Raw genomic sequence first — 13,222 nt, forward strand, 5'->3', positions numbered from 1 at the left:
TTTCCAGGATATACCAGTAAGTGGTAAATGCAGGGCTCAGAATAGTGTGAACAATATATGCACCATTTTCATTAAAAAATATGCACATATATTTTATATTTATTTCATATAATATATATCCATATACTTGTTTCATAAATACATTTCGTATTTATGCTTAGAATATTTAGAAAAAGACATACACGAAACTGGGAACCTTAGTGTTGTCGGGGTAGGGAATCAATGTTGAGGGTCAGGATGGGGTGAGACTTTTCACTTATATCTTTATGTTTTGAATTTTGACAGCATGAATCACAAAACAAAGTATAAAAAGAGTTCTACTGCCAACGGTTTATAAACTACTCATTCTAATTTAGCTTCTTAATTTAATTTATTAATTTTTTAAAAAATAAATTATTTTTTTATGGCTGCCTTGGGTCTTCATTGCTGCACGCAAGCTTTCTCTAGTTGCAGCTAGCGGCGGCTACTCTTGGTTGCGGTTCGCAGGCTTCTCACTGCGGTGGCTTCTCTTGTTGTGGAGCACAGGATCTATGAGCGAGGGCTTCAGTAGTTGTGGCACAAGGGCTTAGTTGCCCTGTGGCATGTGGGATCTTCCCGGACCAGGGCTCGAACCCGTGTCCCTTGCATTGGCAGGATTCTTAACCACTGCGCCACCAGGGAAGTCCTTATTTTATTTTATTTTATTTATGTAAGTTTCTGGCCGTGCTGTGCAGCATGCGGGATCTTATTTCCCCGACCAGGGATCGAACCTGCACCCCCTGAAGTGGAAGTGCAGAGTCCTAACCACTGGACTGCCGAGGGAGTCCAAACGTCTTTATTTTAAAGAAGAAGAAAACAAGACCCAGAACAGTGGTGACAGAAGGTTACTCAGCTTTCTGCAGACAGGACCAGAGCTAGAGCCTAGATTTCTTGCCTCCAAGTTCAGGGCAAAGTCTATAATAGCAGACAGAAAAGCAAACATGTAACTGAGTATTATGAAGAAAACCATTAAGGAAACAAAACCAAAATTGACAGTATATTTTAATTTCATGTTATGCTTTATGGTCTGATACAAAATATTCTGAAAGTGTTGCCATCTCTCTTCTATTGAAGGTGATAGTTATTTCTTCATCTTATGGCATGGTCTTGAGTAGATTTCTTCAACAGTGGTGACAGAAATTGAGCCTTCTTTATCTTTTACAGGTTTTCCTTTGTGATCAAGACCTTATGTTTGTGAGATAACTCCCTAAGGTCAGAAAAAATTATCTGCATGTGAGGAAAAGAGATTTCTTCTGTGCCATGCTGAGAGACACCATTTCCTTTAAGACTTGGATCCAAATTCTCCTCTTCAAACACATTAGCTTTCTTTGTTTTTCCTGAATTATTTTCTCTCTGACGGTGCCTTAATTCTATGTCACTTCAAGTCTCAAAGCTAAAATTTATGCAATGTGCCCTTCTTTTCAATTAAATTGTACAAACACTGAATGAAGCTCCAACCATGCTCCAGGTACCATGTTAGGGACTTAGGATTTAAAAAGGTGAATAATACAAAGCTTCTGCCTTCAAAAACCTCAGTTTAATCAGGGATACAAATTTATCCTTTAAAAATTATTAATTAAGGGTTTACTATATGCCATTCATTATTTGGGCTGTTGGGGATACAGCAGTGAAGAAAGCATACAGAAATTCTCCTGCTCAATATTCTGTAATAACCTAATCGGGAAAAGAATAGATACATGTATATGTATAACTGATTCACTTTGCTGTACACCTGAGAATAACACAACATTGTTAATCAACTATACTCCAATATAAAATAAAAAGTTAAAAAAAATACAGAAATCCTAACTAAAAATCAAGGAAATTTTATAGTGGATTAGATATTAGCCAATATGAGGGGATTATTATTAATTTTCTAGGTGTGATAATTACTGTGGTTATATAAAATACTTTATGCTTAAGATATGCTTGCTGACATATTTAAAAGAGAAGTGTCAGGATGTATACAACTTGCTATCACACAATTCAGGAATTTTTTCAAATTGATCCTTTTAAAATCTTTCATGAGTTCTCCTTTGTGATCAAGTGGTATATTTGTGAGATAATTGCCTATAATTAGAGGGTACTATCTGTATTTATTTTATAAAAATTTTAAGTACTTATTTGCATCTTTTTCCAGATAGGTAAAGCAAATAATTAAAGAATGTTAACAATCATCAACTCTAAGTGATGAGTAGAAGAGGGTTCATTGTACAATTCTTTAGACTTTTTTTGTGTGTAAGAGGTACAAGCTACTATGTATAAAATAAATAAGCTACAAGGATATAGTGTACAGCACGGGGAATTTTAAACCACCATGTCGTACGCCTGAAACTAATATAATATTATAAATCAACTATACCTCAATTTAAAAGAAAACAAATTTTTGGTTTGATATTTTTCTTTTATTAGAGAGTTGGAAAAAATGTGCAATGGAGCATACACACTAGAGGGTGGAAACAGACATAAAGAAATAAATAAGTAAGATACATAATATGTTAGATAATAAATACTGTGGGGAATAATAAAACAGGAAGGGAGATGAGGGATATAGTTTTAACACAAATAATTTGTAAATCTATGTACTTGAATAATATTTAAAGTCTCATGGGCACAAAGACTAAGGAGTGACTTCTTTTCTGTGTGGTGGACAGGAAAGATATTGAGTAAAAATTACTGGAGCAAGATCTTAAAGCATTAAGTGGAAATTTTTTTTTTTTTTTTTGGTGGTACGTGGGCCTCTCACTGTTGTGGCCTCTCCTGTTGCGGAGCACAGGCTCCGGACACGCAGGCTCAGCTGCCGTGGCTCATGGGCCCAGCCGCTCCGCGGCATGTGGGATCTTCCCGGACCGGGGCACGAACCCGTGTCCCCTGCATCGGCAGGCGGATTCTCAACCACTGCGCCACCAGGGAAGCCCGCATTAGTGGAAATTTTGCTAAAAGAACAAGAAGGGTAGGGTCTAACCCCCAAGAGGGTATGCCAGGACAGATTAATAGTGAGAACGAATGATTCCCAAGCTCTGCTAAAAAGATTTTTGTTCAGGAGTCCTGCAATTTGCATTTTATAAAGCGCCACAGATAATTCTAATCTGCTCCAAAAATTGAGATACTGTAGCAGAAACAGGTATAGTTTGTGGGAAAAGAGAAAACGGGGAAGTGGTTGGAAGTACAAACTGTTGCTAAGCAAGAAAGAGGCTTTATAACAAGATAAAGATTTTGAAATTTGTTATGCAGGCACCTGGGAGCCATAATAGGCTTTTATCACGGGAGTTACATGAGTGATCATATCTGAATTTTAGAAGAATAACTCAGATGCTGTGTTTAGGTAAGAGGAAGAAGGGAGATACTAGAGGCGGGGAGACCAGCTAGGCTACCCCAGTAATTTAAATGCAAGTTGATGAAATCTGCCATAGGTCCCTGAAACTCAAAATAGGAAGGCAGGGAGACTAGATAGATCTTAGTCATATGATATGAGTGAGAAGGACTCCAGATTTCCTGGTTTTGTGAGCCACTAACAGACTTAAGGCAAGTAGAAGAAACAGGTTGGCATGTGTAGAGAGGATACATTAACTTGCATCTCTTCAAGAGCTTGTGGGACACAAACATGGATTTACTCAGAAGGCAAAGAGAAACACAACCCTGAAGCTTGAATAAATTTGGGGTACAAAAAATAAAGATTTTGGACACATTACCTTATGTGTGGTATGTTGGAGCCCTGGGTCTTAGACTTGCTGGGAAAAGTTACTGATACCCGTGGAAGATACGGAGCAAAAGAAGAAAACGTGAGCTGCATTTAAGAAATCATCAGAGGAAGAAGAGGCAATGAAAGCCACTCATTCTTTTATGTCAAAGAGTTTAGAAATTCTTCCAAGACAGAGCAGTGTCTTTTACTTCCTTTGTACCCAATTTCCAAGGCATTCATGCAGCACATACAACAGGTATTTAATAACTGCTTTCTGCATTGATGACCTACAGCCATGTGTAAGAATGAGCTTTTTGCCTGTTAGTAATATTTCTGAAGTCTAGATGAAGGCCTTAGAGCCTAATATCAAATACCAACATTATGATTAATGAATCAAAGAAAACAAAGCATATTAAAACTAAGCTTCCTGAGCTGTTTTTTTAGCTCAAAAAACAGTTAGTTGTTTATAACTCAACTTAAATCTAGTTAATTAAAAAAAAATGAGTTCAGACATAGACTACTCACATGAATTTGCCAAGTGGTTTAAGAATTGTGTGTAGGGGCTTCCCTGTAGGGGCTTCCCTGGTGGGGCTTCCCTGGTGGGGCTTCCCTGGTGGCGCAGTGGTTGAGAGTCCGCCTGCCGATGCAGGGGACACAGGTTCGTGCCCCAGTCCGGGAAGATTCCACGTGCCGCGGAGTGGCTGGGCCCGTGAGCCATGGCCGCTGAGCCTGCGTGTCCGGAGCCTGTGCTCCACAACGGGAGAGGCCACGACAGTGAGAGGCCCGTGTACTGCAAAAAAAAAAAAAAAAAAAAAAAAAAAAAAAAAAAAAAGATTAAAAATTTTACTTTAACATTTCTATAGATATTTTATTCTTTTTTTGTCTAACATTTTGGGCTCTTTTTCTCACAGTAAAACATTAGTCCTAATAAATTTTAAACATTTAAAAATGTATATGGTATCATTTATATTGTTCTTGCCAACTATTAATGACACTTCAAAAGTGATACCATGAACTATTTAATACCTTTCTAAGAAAAAGATAGTCTTCTGACTAGTGACTCTTGCAGCTACTTGTAGCTTGTTTTAACAGCTAGGCTAATTGAATGAAAGGCAACACTCAAATTGTAAGTTGTATGAGCACTATCTCATCAGATCATATAGTAAACCAGAATAAACAAAAGACCAAAATTCTGCATGGATTATTAAGAGAAAAGAAGAAAACTAAAATCAATTATAAAAAAACTAAAATCAAAACAAATCAATCAAAAAAAACCCCAAATCAATCAATTATTATAGGATTAGCAATGCTTACTCATATGTCAGCTGGATGACCTTCAAACCAAGAAGACGTGCAGGTGTGCTAAAAGAGATGAAGAAGAAAAGCATAATATTTATTGGACCTGGTGGCATCGTATGGGATTCAGGCTCATAATTTCCTAAATGACTCAGTGGCATTGCACAATTGATGTTTTGAAAAAATCAGTTACTTAAAGTAACTCCAAAGAACTAAATGGTGCTTTACTGACCTACATTATTAAAATCCTTCTCCAGTTAACCAAAACACACTCCAGAATGGTGTGTTTACCTGCTGGATTGGTTAATCTCTATTTCATTAAAAATATCTTAAGATCCCTTACCACACACATCGATCTATTTAATTTGCTTTATAAGTCTAAATAACTGTAGGAGTCAGAGCCATTACCCCTTCAGTATTTCCTTTGTTATTTTGAGCTTCTTCAAAAGATGTTTTACTCATGTGCTGAATATAAACTTCAGCAGAATAATTATTCTTTATTCAGGAAGAGGCAGAAAGTATGGGGAACTTAAAAAAAAATTAGAGCAAAGGCAAAAACTTCAATCCAGAAAAATGGATTTCTTTTCAATTTACAGCATAAAAACAATCTTGAAAAAATAAATACCATGGCTTATACAATTTTCCATCACTAAAAGTTGTTCTTCAGTAGAAAACCAAACCACAAGTATGTGTAAGAAGTGATAGGGGACAGGGCTCTGATATTTATTTGTTTGATCAAATTCATTCGTTCCTGTTCACTGCTATATAAATAATTTCATCAGGAAGTAGAAAAAAGGGCAGTTAATGACTTTATGCACACAATTGGAAGGTTAATGTTTTTCAATTCCAAGAATTTGGCACTAGGTAAATCTTTGTTGTCACTGATAATTAATAATTTACAGTAAAAAGCATAAGTTATATTCTGGCATGAGTTTTGCTTTCCTGGGATACACGTATACTGACTAGCATCATGTCTGTTCACTCATTTATCTTAGCTATGTTAATAAAATTATGAAGTTGTAACTTGAAGCAAGTGTTTAGTTTGCTAACATTCCTTTAGGAAATATACTATGTTTAGACAGACTTTTAAAACAATCAGCTTCCGGACCAAACATCTGATAAACTGTAAAGCAGGAATAGGTACTTTAATTTTAGACAGAGTAATGATGACTTATTTCCTCTCATTGCAGGTTGGTGGCTTCTTTTATCTAGGACCAGTGTTGAGCGGGAAGGCATTGCAACCGGGCTTTGTTCAGACTAGGGGAATATGTTCCGTAACACTTCTAATAGGAGTTGTGTCACAACCTCACTTAGTGTCCAGACTTATGAAGCCCAAAAACTCTTTTGTATAATAATTAGGTTGTAATTTACTGAAGGAGTTAATTGCTTTTTTTGTATGCCAAAAGCATGCGTTGGGAATAACCGATCCTAACATTTAAGTCAGTGTAGGGAATCTGAGAAAGTCTGTGCCTCTATAAGCTAACGTTTGGAGATATTTCTGAAATTTGTATTAGAAAAACGTTTTCAAAGAGATATTCATCTCCTTTTCTCTTGTTCTCCCCCTAAATGAACAGAGAGATTTCTGCAATTTGGCTTGAAGAAAACAAAATTAGATCATTGCCCCTCTATTTTTTTTTTCATTTTCTTCAAATCTCCACCAAAGGCTCTTACATGACATAAATGTTAATTTATGACAAAACAGCTATTGTGTTTGTTCACTTCTAACAGCCAAAATGATTGTGTGAAAACTCTAGTCTCTATTGTTCCTTTATTGGGAAAGTCTTTGAAAAACAAAAAGATTTTGATGTACTTCAAAAAGGTGTGATGGCCAATTGTTTGAACTCCTGTGATAGAATTCTCCCACTTATTCATAGAACACAGTGTGGTAAAGTTGGAAACTCAAATCTACACAGGATGTTAGTGCCTGCACACGTGTCTGCCGCTGTGATGTGGCAAGTACAATACCTCCAGGTTTATAAGGAGATCAGCTGTAAACAGGATGCTCAGTAACAGCTACGGACACAGTGCCTCTCTCCTTGGAGAGAGAAGAGGTTTGAAGGTTATTAATGGCAACATTCTACCAGAGTAAATATGAAAAACACATTCAAATCCTCTTCCAAAGAACTTTTATTTGTTCTTTATTACGTTCCAAACACAAAATCCTATTTTAAGCCATAGATGTTAATAAAAGTATAGAACATTCCTCAAATATTCCAACAAAGCACATATATAAGTTCTTTTTTTAAAAAAAGAAGCACTTCATTTTATCATAAATTTAAAAAAAGCACAAAGAGAGATTTGATCTGGTTATTTCTGAGTTCTCTTCAGATCAAAGATAATAAGAGTTTGTAATTCTATGCAGTATATAGAAATGGCTTTTTGATTGACTTAAGGGTAAAGTTTTTCTGTACGTTAATTTTTACAGGAGTTAAGCTATATCATGATGTTAACGTATAAAACTTATTTAGTAGGGTTTATATTGCTGTAAATATTGAGCTTATAACTGTTGGCCTTTCCATCACTTTTGGAAAGATACAAGCTAAGCAACATATTAATTGTCTTTGGTTGGGGCTAGCTGCTCAGGAAAGCCAATGGAAGACCTTTTAGGCAGTACACTTATTTTCTATGAGCTGTTTCTATGATATCCTTATTAATAATCAATAATCAGTTGTGGTCAGTTTCAGTTCTTTTATTTTTAAAACTTTTTAAAAATAAATTTATTTATTTATTTTTGGCTGCATTGGGTCTTCGTTGTATTGCGCGGGCTTCTCATAGTGGTGGCTTCTTTTGTTGTGGAGCATGGGCTCTAGGTGCACAAGCTTCAGTAGTTGTGGCTCACGGGCTCTAGAACACAGGCTCAATAGTTGTGGCGCATGGGCTTAGCTGCCCTCCGTAATGTGGGATCTTCCCGGACCATGGCTTGAACCCATGTCCCATGCATTGGCAGGTGATTCTTAACCACTTCACCACCAGGGAAATCCCAGTTTCAGTTCTTTTAAAGGGCAGAATCAGTGTGATGAATCAAAAGAAGGTAGAAAGGAATCCAACTTTCCAAAGAAGTGCTTTGTCACATATCCAATTCCCCAAATCATTATTACAATTCTTATGCTTTCTCTTTCCCTTCTCCACATTTTTCCCTCAGCCTTGCCACCTTACACACACCCACCTCTCCTTGCCTCTTTGCAGTGAAACTGAAGTCAGAAAGAACCCAAAACTTCACCCCAGCCCATTCTTATCTCTATTTTTGATTGCTTCTCCCTCCTGTCCTCTTGACCCATCTTCTTTCTGCTCTCAGTTCTTGCTTCATGCATTAGCTTCTCATTCAAATGCATCTCACTTGAGATGACTCTGCAGTGAGGGGTTGTTTTTTTTTTTTTTTTCCCAGCTTTATTGAGGCATAATTGACAAATAAAATTTCATATATTTAAGGTGCATAAGATGATGATTTGATATACATCTACATTGTAAAATGATTACCATAATCAAGTTAATTAACACATCCATCATCTTAGCTATCACTTTTTGTCTGTGTGTGTGGTGAGAACACTTAAGATCTACTCTGTTAGCAACTTTCAAGTATACAATACAGCATTATAAACTGTAGTTCCCTTGCTGAACATTAGATCCTCAGAGCGTATTCCTCTTATAACTGAAAGTTTGTATTTTATCTATTTATCTATCTATCTATTTATTTATTTATTGAAGTATAGTTGATTTACAACATTGTGTTAGTTTTAGGTATACGGCAAAGTGACTCATTTATATATATATATATATATATATATATATATATATATATATATATATATATATATATTCTTTCTCAGATTCTTTTCCCTTATAAGTTTTTAAAAAATTTTATCTACTTTTTAATACCACAGGTCCTTATAAGTTATCCATTTTATACATATTAGTATATACATGTCAATCCCAATCGCCCAGTTCATCCCAGCCCCACCTCCCGCCACTTTCTGCCCTTGGTGTCCTTACATTGTTCTCTACATCTGCGTCTCTATTTCTGCCCTGCAAACCAGTTCATCTGTCCCATTTTTCTAGGTTCCACATATATGCGTTAATATACGATATTTGTTTTTCTCTTTCTGACTTACTTCACTCCGTATGACAGTCTCTAGAGCCATCCACGTCTCTACAGATGACTCAGTTTCATTCCTTTTTCTGGCTGAGTAATATTCCATTGTATATATGTACCACATCTTCTTTATCCATTAGCCTGTCAATGGGCATTTAGGTTGCTTCCATGTGCTGGCTATTGTAAACAGTGCTGCAATGAACATTGGGGTGCAATGTCTTTTTAAATTATGGTTTTCTCTGGATATATGCCCAGTAGTGGGATTGCTGGGTCATATGGTAATTTTATTTTTAGTTTTTTAAGAAACCTCCATACTGTTCTCCATAGTGGCTGTATCAATTTACATTCCCACCAACAGTGCAACAGGGTTCCCTTTACTCTACACCCTCTCCAGCATTTGTTGTTTGTACATTTTATGATGAAGTCCATTCTAACTGGTGTGAGGTGATACCACATTATAGTTCTGATTTGCATTTCTCTAATAATTAGTGATGTTGAGCAGCTTTTCATGTGCTCCTTGGCCATCTGTATGTCTCCTTTGGAGAAATGTCTATTTAGGTCTTCTGCCCAGTTTTGGATTGAGTCATTTGCTTTTTTAATATTGAGCTGCATGAACTGTTTATATATTTTGAAGAATAATACTTTGTCTGCTGATTTGTTTGCAAATATTTTCTCCCATTCTGAGGGTTGTATTTTCATCTTGTTTATGGTTTCCCTTGTTGTTCAAAAGCTTTTAAGTTTCATTAGATCCATTTGTTTATTTGTTTTTATTTCAATTACTATAGGAGGTAGATCAAGTAAGATCTTGCTGTGATTTATGTCAAAGTGTGTTCTTCCTATGTTTCCCTCTAAGAGGTTTATTGTGTCCAGTCTTACATTTAGCTCTCTAATCCATTTTGAGTTTATTTTTGTGTGTGGTGTTAGGGAGTGCTCTAATTTCACTCTTTTACATGTAGCTGTCCAGTTTTCCCAGCACCACTTATTGAAGAGGCTGTCTTTTCTCCACTGTATATCCTTGCCTCCTTTGAAATAGGTTAGTTGACCATAGGTGCATAGGTTTATCTCTGTGCTTTCTATCCTGTTCCATTGATCTATATTTCTGTGTTTGTGCCAAGACCATACTGTCTTGATTACTGTATCTTTGTAGTATAGTTTGAAGTGGGGGATCCTGATTCCTCCAGCTCCATTTTTCTTTCTCAAGATTGCTTTGGCTATTCAGGGTCTTTTGTGTCTCCATACAAATTTTAAGATTTTTAGTTCTAGTTCCATAAAAAATGCCATTGGTAATTTGATAGGGATTGCATTGAATCTGTAGATTGCTTTGGGTAGTATAGTCATTTTCACAATATCGATTCTTCCAATCCAAGAACATGGTATATCTCTCCATCTGTTTGTGTCATCTTTGATTTCTTTCATCAGTGTCTTATACTTTTCTGAGTACAGGTCTTTTACCTCCTTAGGTAGATTTATTCCTAGGTATTTTATTTTTCTGTGGTTGCAGTGGTAAATGGTATTGTTTCCTTAATTTCTCCTTCTGATCTTTTGTTGTTAGTGTATAGGAATGCAAGAGATTTCTTTGCATTAGCTAGATGAAAAAACAAGGTAGAACCCCAGAAAAAAAAACTAAATGAAATGGAGATAGGCAACCTCCCAGTGGATTTCAAGTGGATTTCCATTAGTCCCACCAAAGAGCCTACCTGTGCTCTTTGGTGGGGCTAATGGTGGACTCTGGGAGGGGTCACGCCAAGGAGTACTTCCCAGAACTTCTGCTACCAGTATCCTTGTCCTCATCGTGAGAACCAGCCACTCCCCGCGTCTGCAGGAGACCCTCCAACTCTAGCAGGTAGGTCTGGGTCAGTCTCTGACAGGGTCACTGCTCCTTCCCCTGGGTCCCAATGCTCACACTACTTTGTGTGTACCCTGCAGGATTATAGTCTATTTTTCCCCCAGTTCTGTCGAAGTCCTGCAATCTAATCCTGCTAGCCTTCAAAGTCTGATTCTCTAGGAATTCCTCATCCTGTTGCCAGACCCACAGCTTTGGAAGCCTGAAGTGGGACTCAGAACCTTCCCTCCTTTAGGTGGACTTCTGTGGTATAAGTGTTCTCCAGTTTGTGAGTCACCCACCTGGCAGTTATGGGATTTGATTTTATTGTGATTGCGCCCCTTCTACTGTCTCATTGTGGCTTCTCCTTTGTCTTTGGATGTGGGATATGTTTTTTGGTGATTTCCAATGTCTTCCTGTCAATGATTGTTCAGCAGTTAGTTGTGATTCCAGTGCTCTCGCAAGAGGGAGTGAGAGCACGTCCTTCTACTCCGCCATCTTCTCTCTTACAATTTATTACAAAATATTGAGTAGAGTTCTCTGTGCTATACTGTAGCACAGAGAATGTGCTATACATTTTATCTATTTTATAGATAAAATAGATTTTATTTTATCTATAAAAATGTTTGTACTCTTTTGACCAATTCTCTCCATTTCTCCCATCCCCCAGACCCTGGCAACCACCATTCTACTCTCTGTTTCTAGGAGTTTGACTTTTTTAGATTTCACATATAAGTGAGATCATACAGTATTTGTCTTTCTCTGTCTGGCTTATTTCACTTGGCATAATGGGGTTCTTGGGTAGGCGGTCAGCTACTCCTCTTGGATTATGCATGCTTGATTAGAGATGAGCAGAACCTGGCTCATGACCTAAGTGTCCTATGTAGAATATCACATTGTATATTTGGAAGTGATTTAAAGTCAATTATAAACATCAAAGCAACTCCATAGCAACTCTAATATCACGTATTTGTCTTCATTTCTGAACCTTCACACCAATTCCAGGCTCATATGCAAATGATTACAATGAAAACTTAACCTGCCCAAACTGAACTCATATTTACTCCTTTTCCAATTCCCAAATGTTCCTTATTCATGTTTCCCACTCCTTTGTAGTAGTGTATGATCAGTGACCCCCTTTTCCAGACTCTTACACACCTATAATCACTCAACAAATCATGTCAGATTTGAAGCCAAATTCTTCAAATCCCAACTCTATCATTCACTAGCTATGTGACCTTTTGGAAGTCTCTTAACCTCTCCGTACCTCAATTTCTTCCTCTTTAAAATAATAACATCTGCTTCACAGGTTTAATATAATGGCAAAATAACATAGAGTCAAGTACCTAGCATAAGGCTTGGAACACAATAAAGGCTCAAGAAATGTTAGTTTTCTTCCTTTACTCTTTCTTTCACACCATCGCCATCCTTTGGTGACTGAGTCTGTGTCTTTAAACTAATTCATAATTAATTCATTCAATGAATATTCATTTATTCCCTCATGTACTTAAAAGGTACTCAGTCAAAGTACTGGGAACACAGTTGAGAGAGAAAGAAAGAGAGAGAGAGAATACAGATATGGGTTACATCTTATACTCTGTCCAACAGGTATAGTATGTTGTCTTGCACATAATAGGTGCTTAATACTTGTTGTTGATGGCAGTGCTGTGATAAGTCTAATAATTCCTCTTTCACTGATTCTCTTTCTCTGTCTCACTCTTTACACACAAAGTCATTACAATTTTATTAAGTCTCATATTATTTTTGTTGGGGAAGAAGCTTTGGGAGCTTCAGTTATTGACTCAGCAAACCACAGGATGTCTGTGCAGAGAGTAGACCACAGTGGTTTGGTGGTGAGTTTGCATGGACATATATACCCTGGGACCCTCCAGATCTTCCAGTTACTCCATGTGACCTTTCACCAACTCAGCGGTAACAAAGAATCTTCCTTTTTACTAATTTTTGAACCCTTAAGAGAAGTGCAGTAGACCCCCCTCCCCAAATCCCTCATATTTAAAAATTACTGTTTCATAAAGAGAGACCTTCAATTTAAAATGAAAATAACAACAAATAAACGTGGGCACTAAATGTTTGCAGTATGAATCTTATCTCTGAACTCAAGACCAAGTGAACCTTCTATTTTCCAAAATCAGAGTTCACAATTCTTGCCGTAGTGTAACTATTTCAGAGAAGGCTTTTGAATGCACATATTCACTACTTTTTCTGGAACTTAACGATTGTATTTCTTTCTCTCCTAGGAAGTATCTTATGCTTGAGAGAAAACTGCTGAGTTTCTTTTTAACAAAGTGAAATA

This window comes from Kogia breviceps, chromosome 13 (assembly GCF_026419965.1).
Source record: "Kogia breviceps isolate mKogBre1 chromosome 13, mKogBre1 haplotype 1, whole genome shotgun sequence".
In the NCBI taxonomy this organism is placed as follows: domain Eukaryota; kingdom Metazoa; phylum Chordata; class Mammalia; order Artiodactyla; family Physeteridae; genus Kogia; species Kogia breviceps.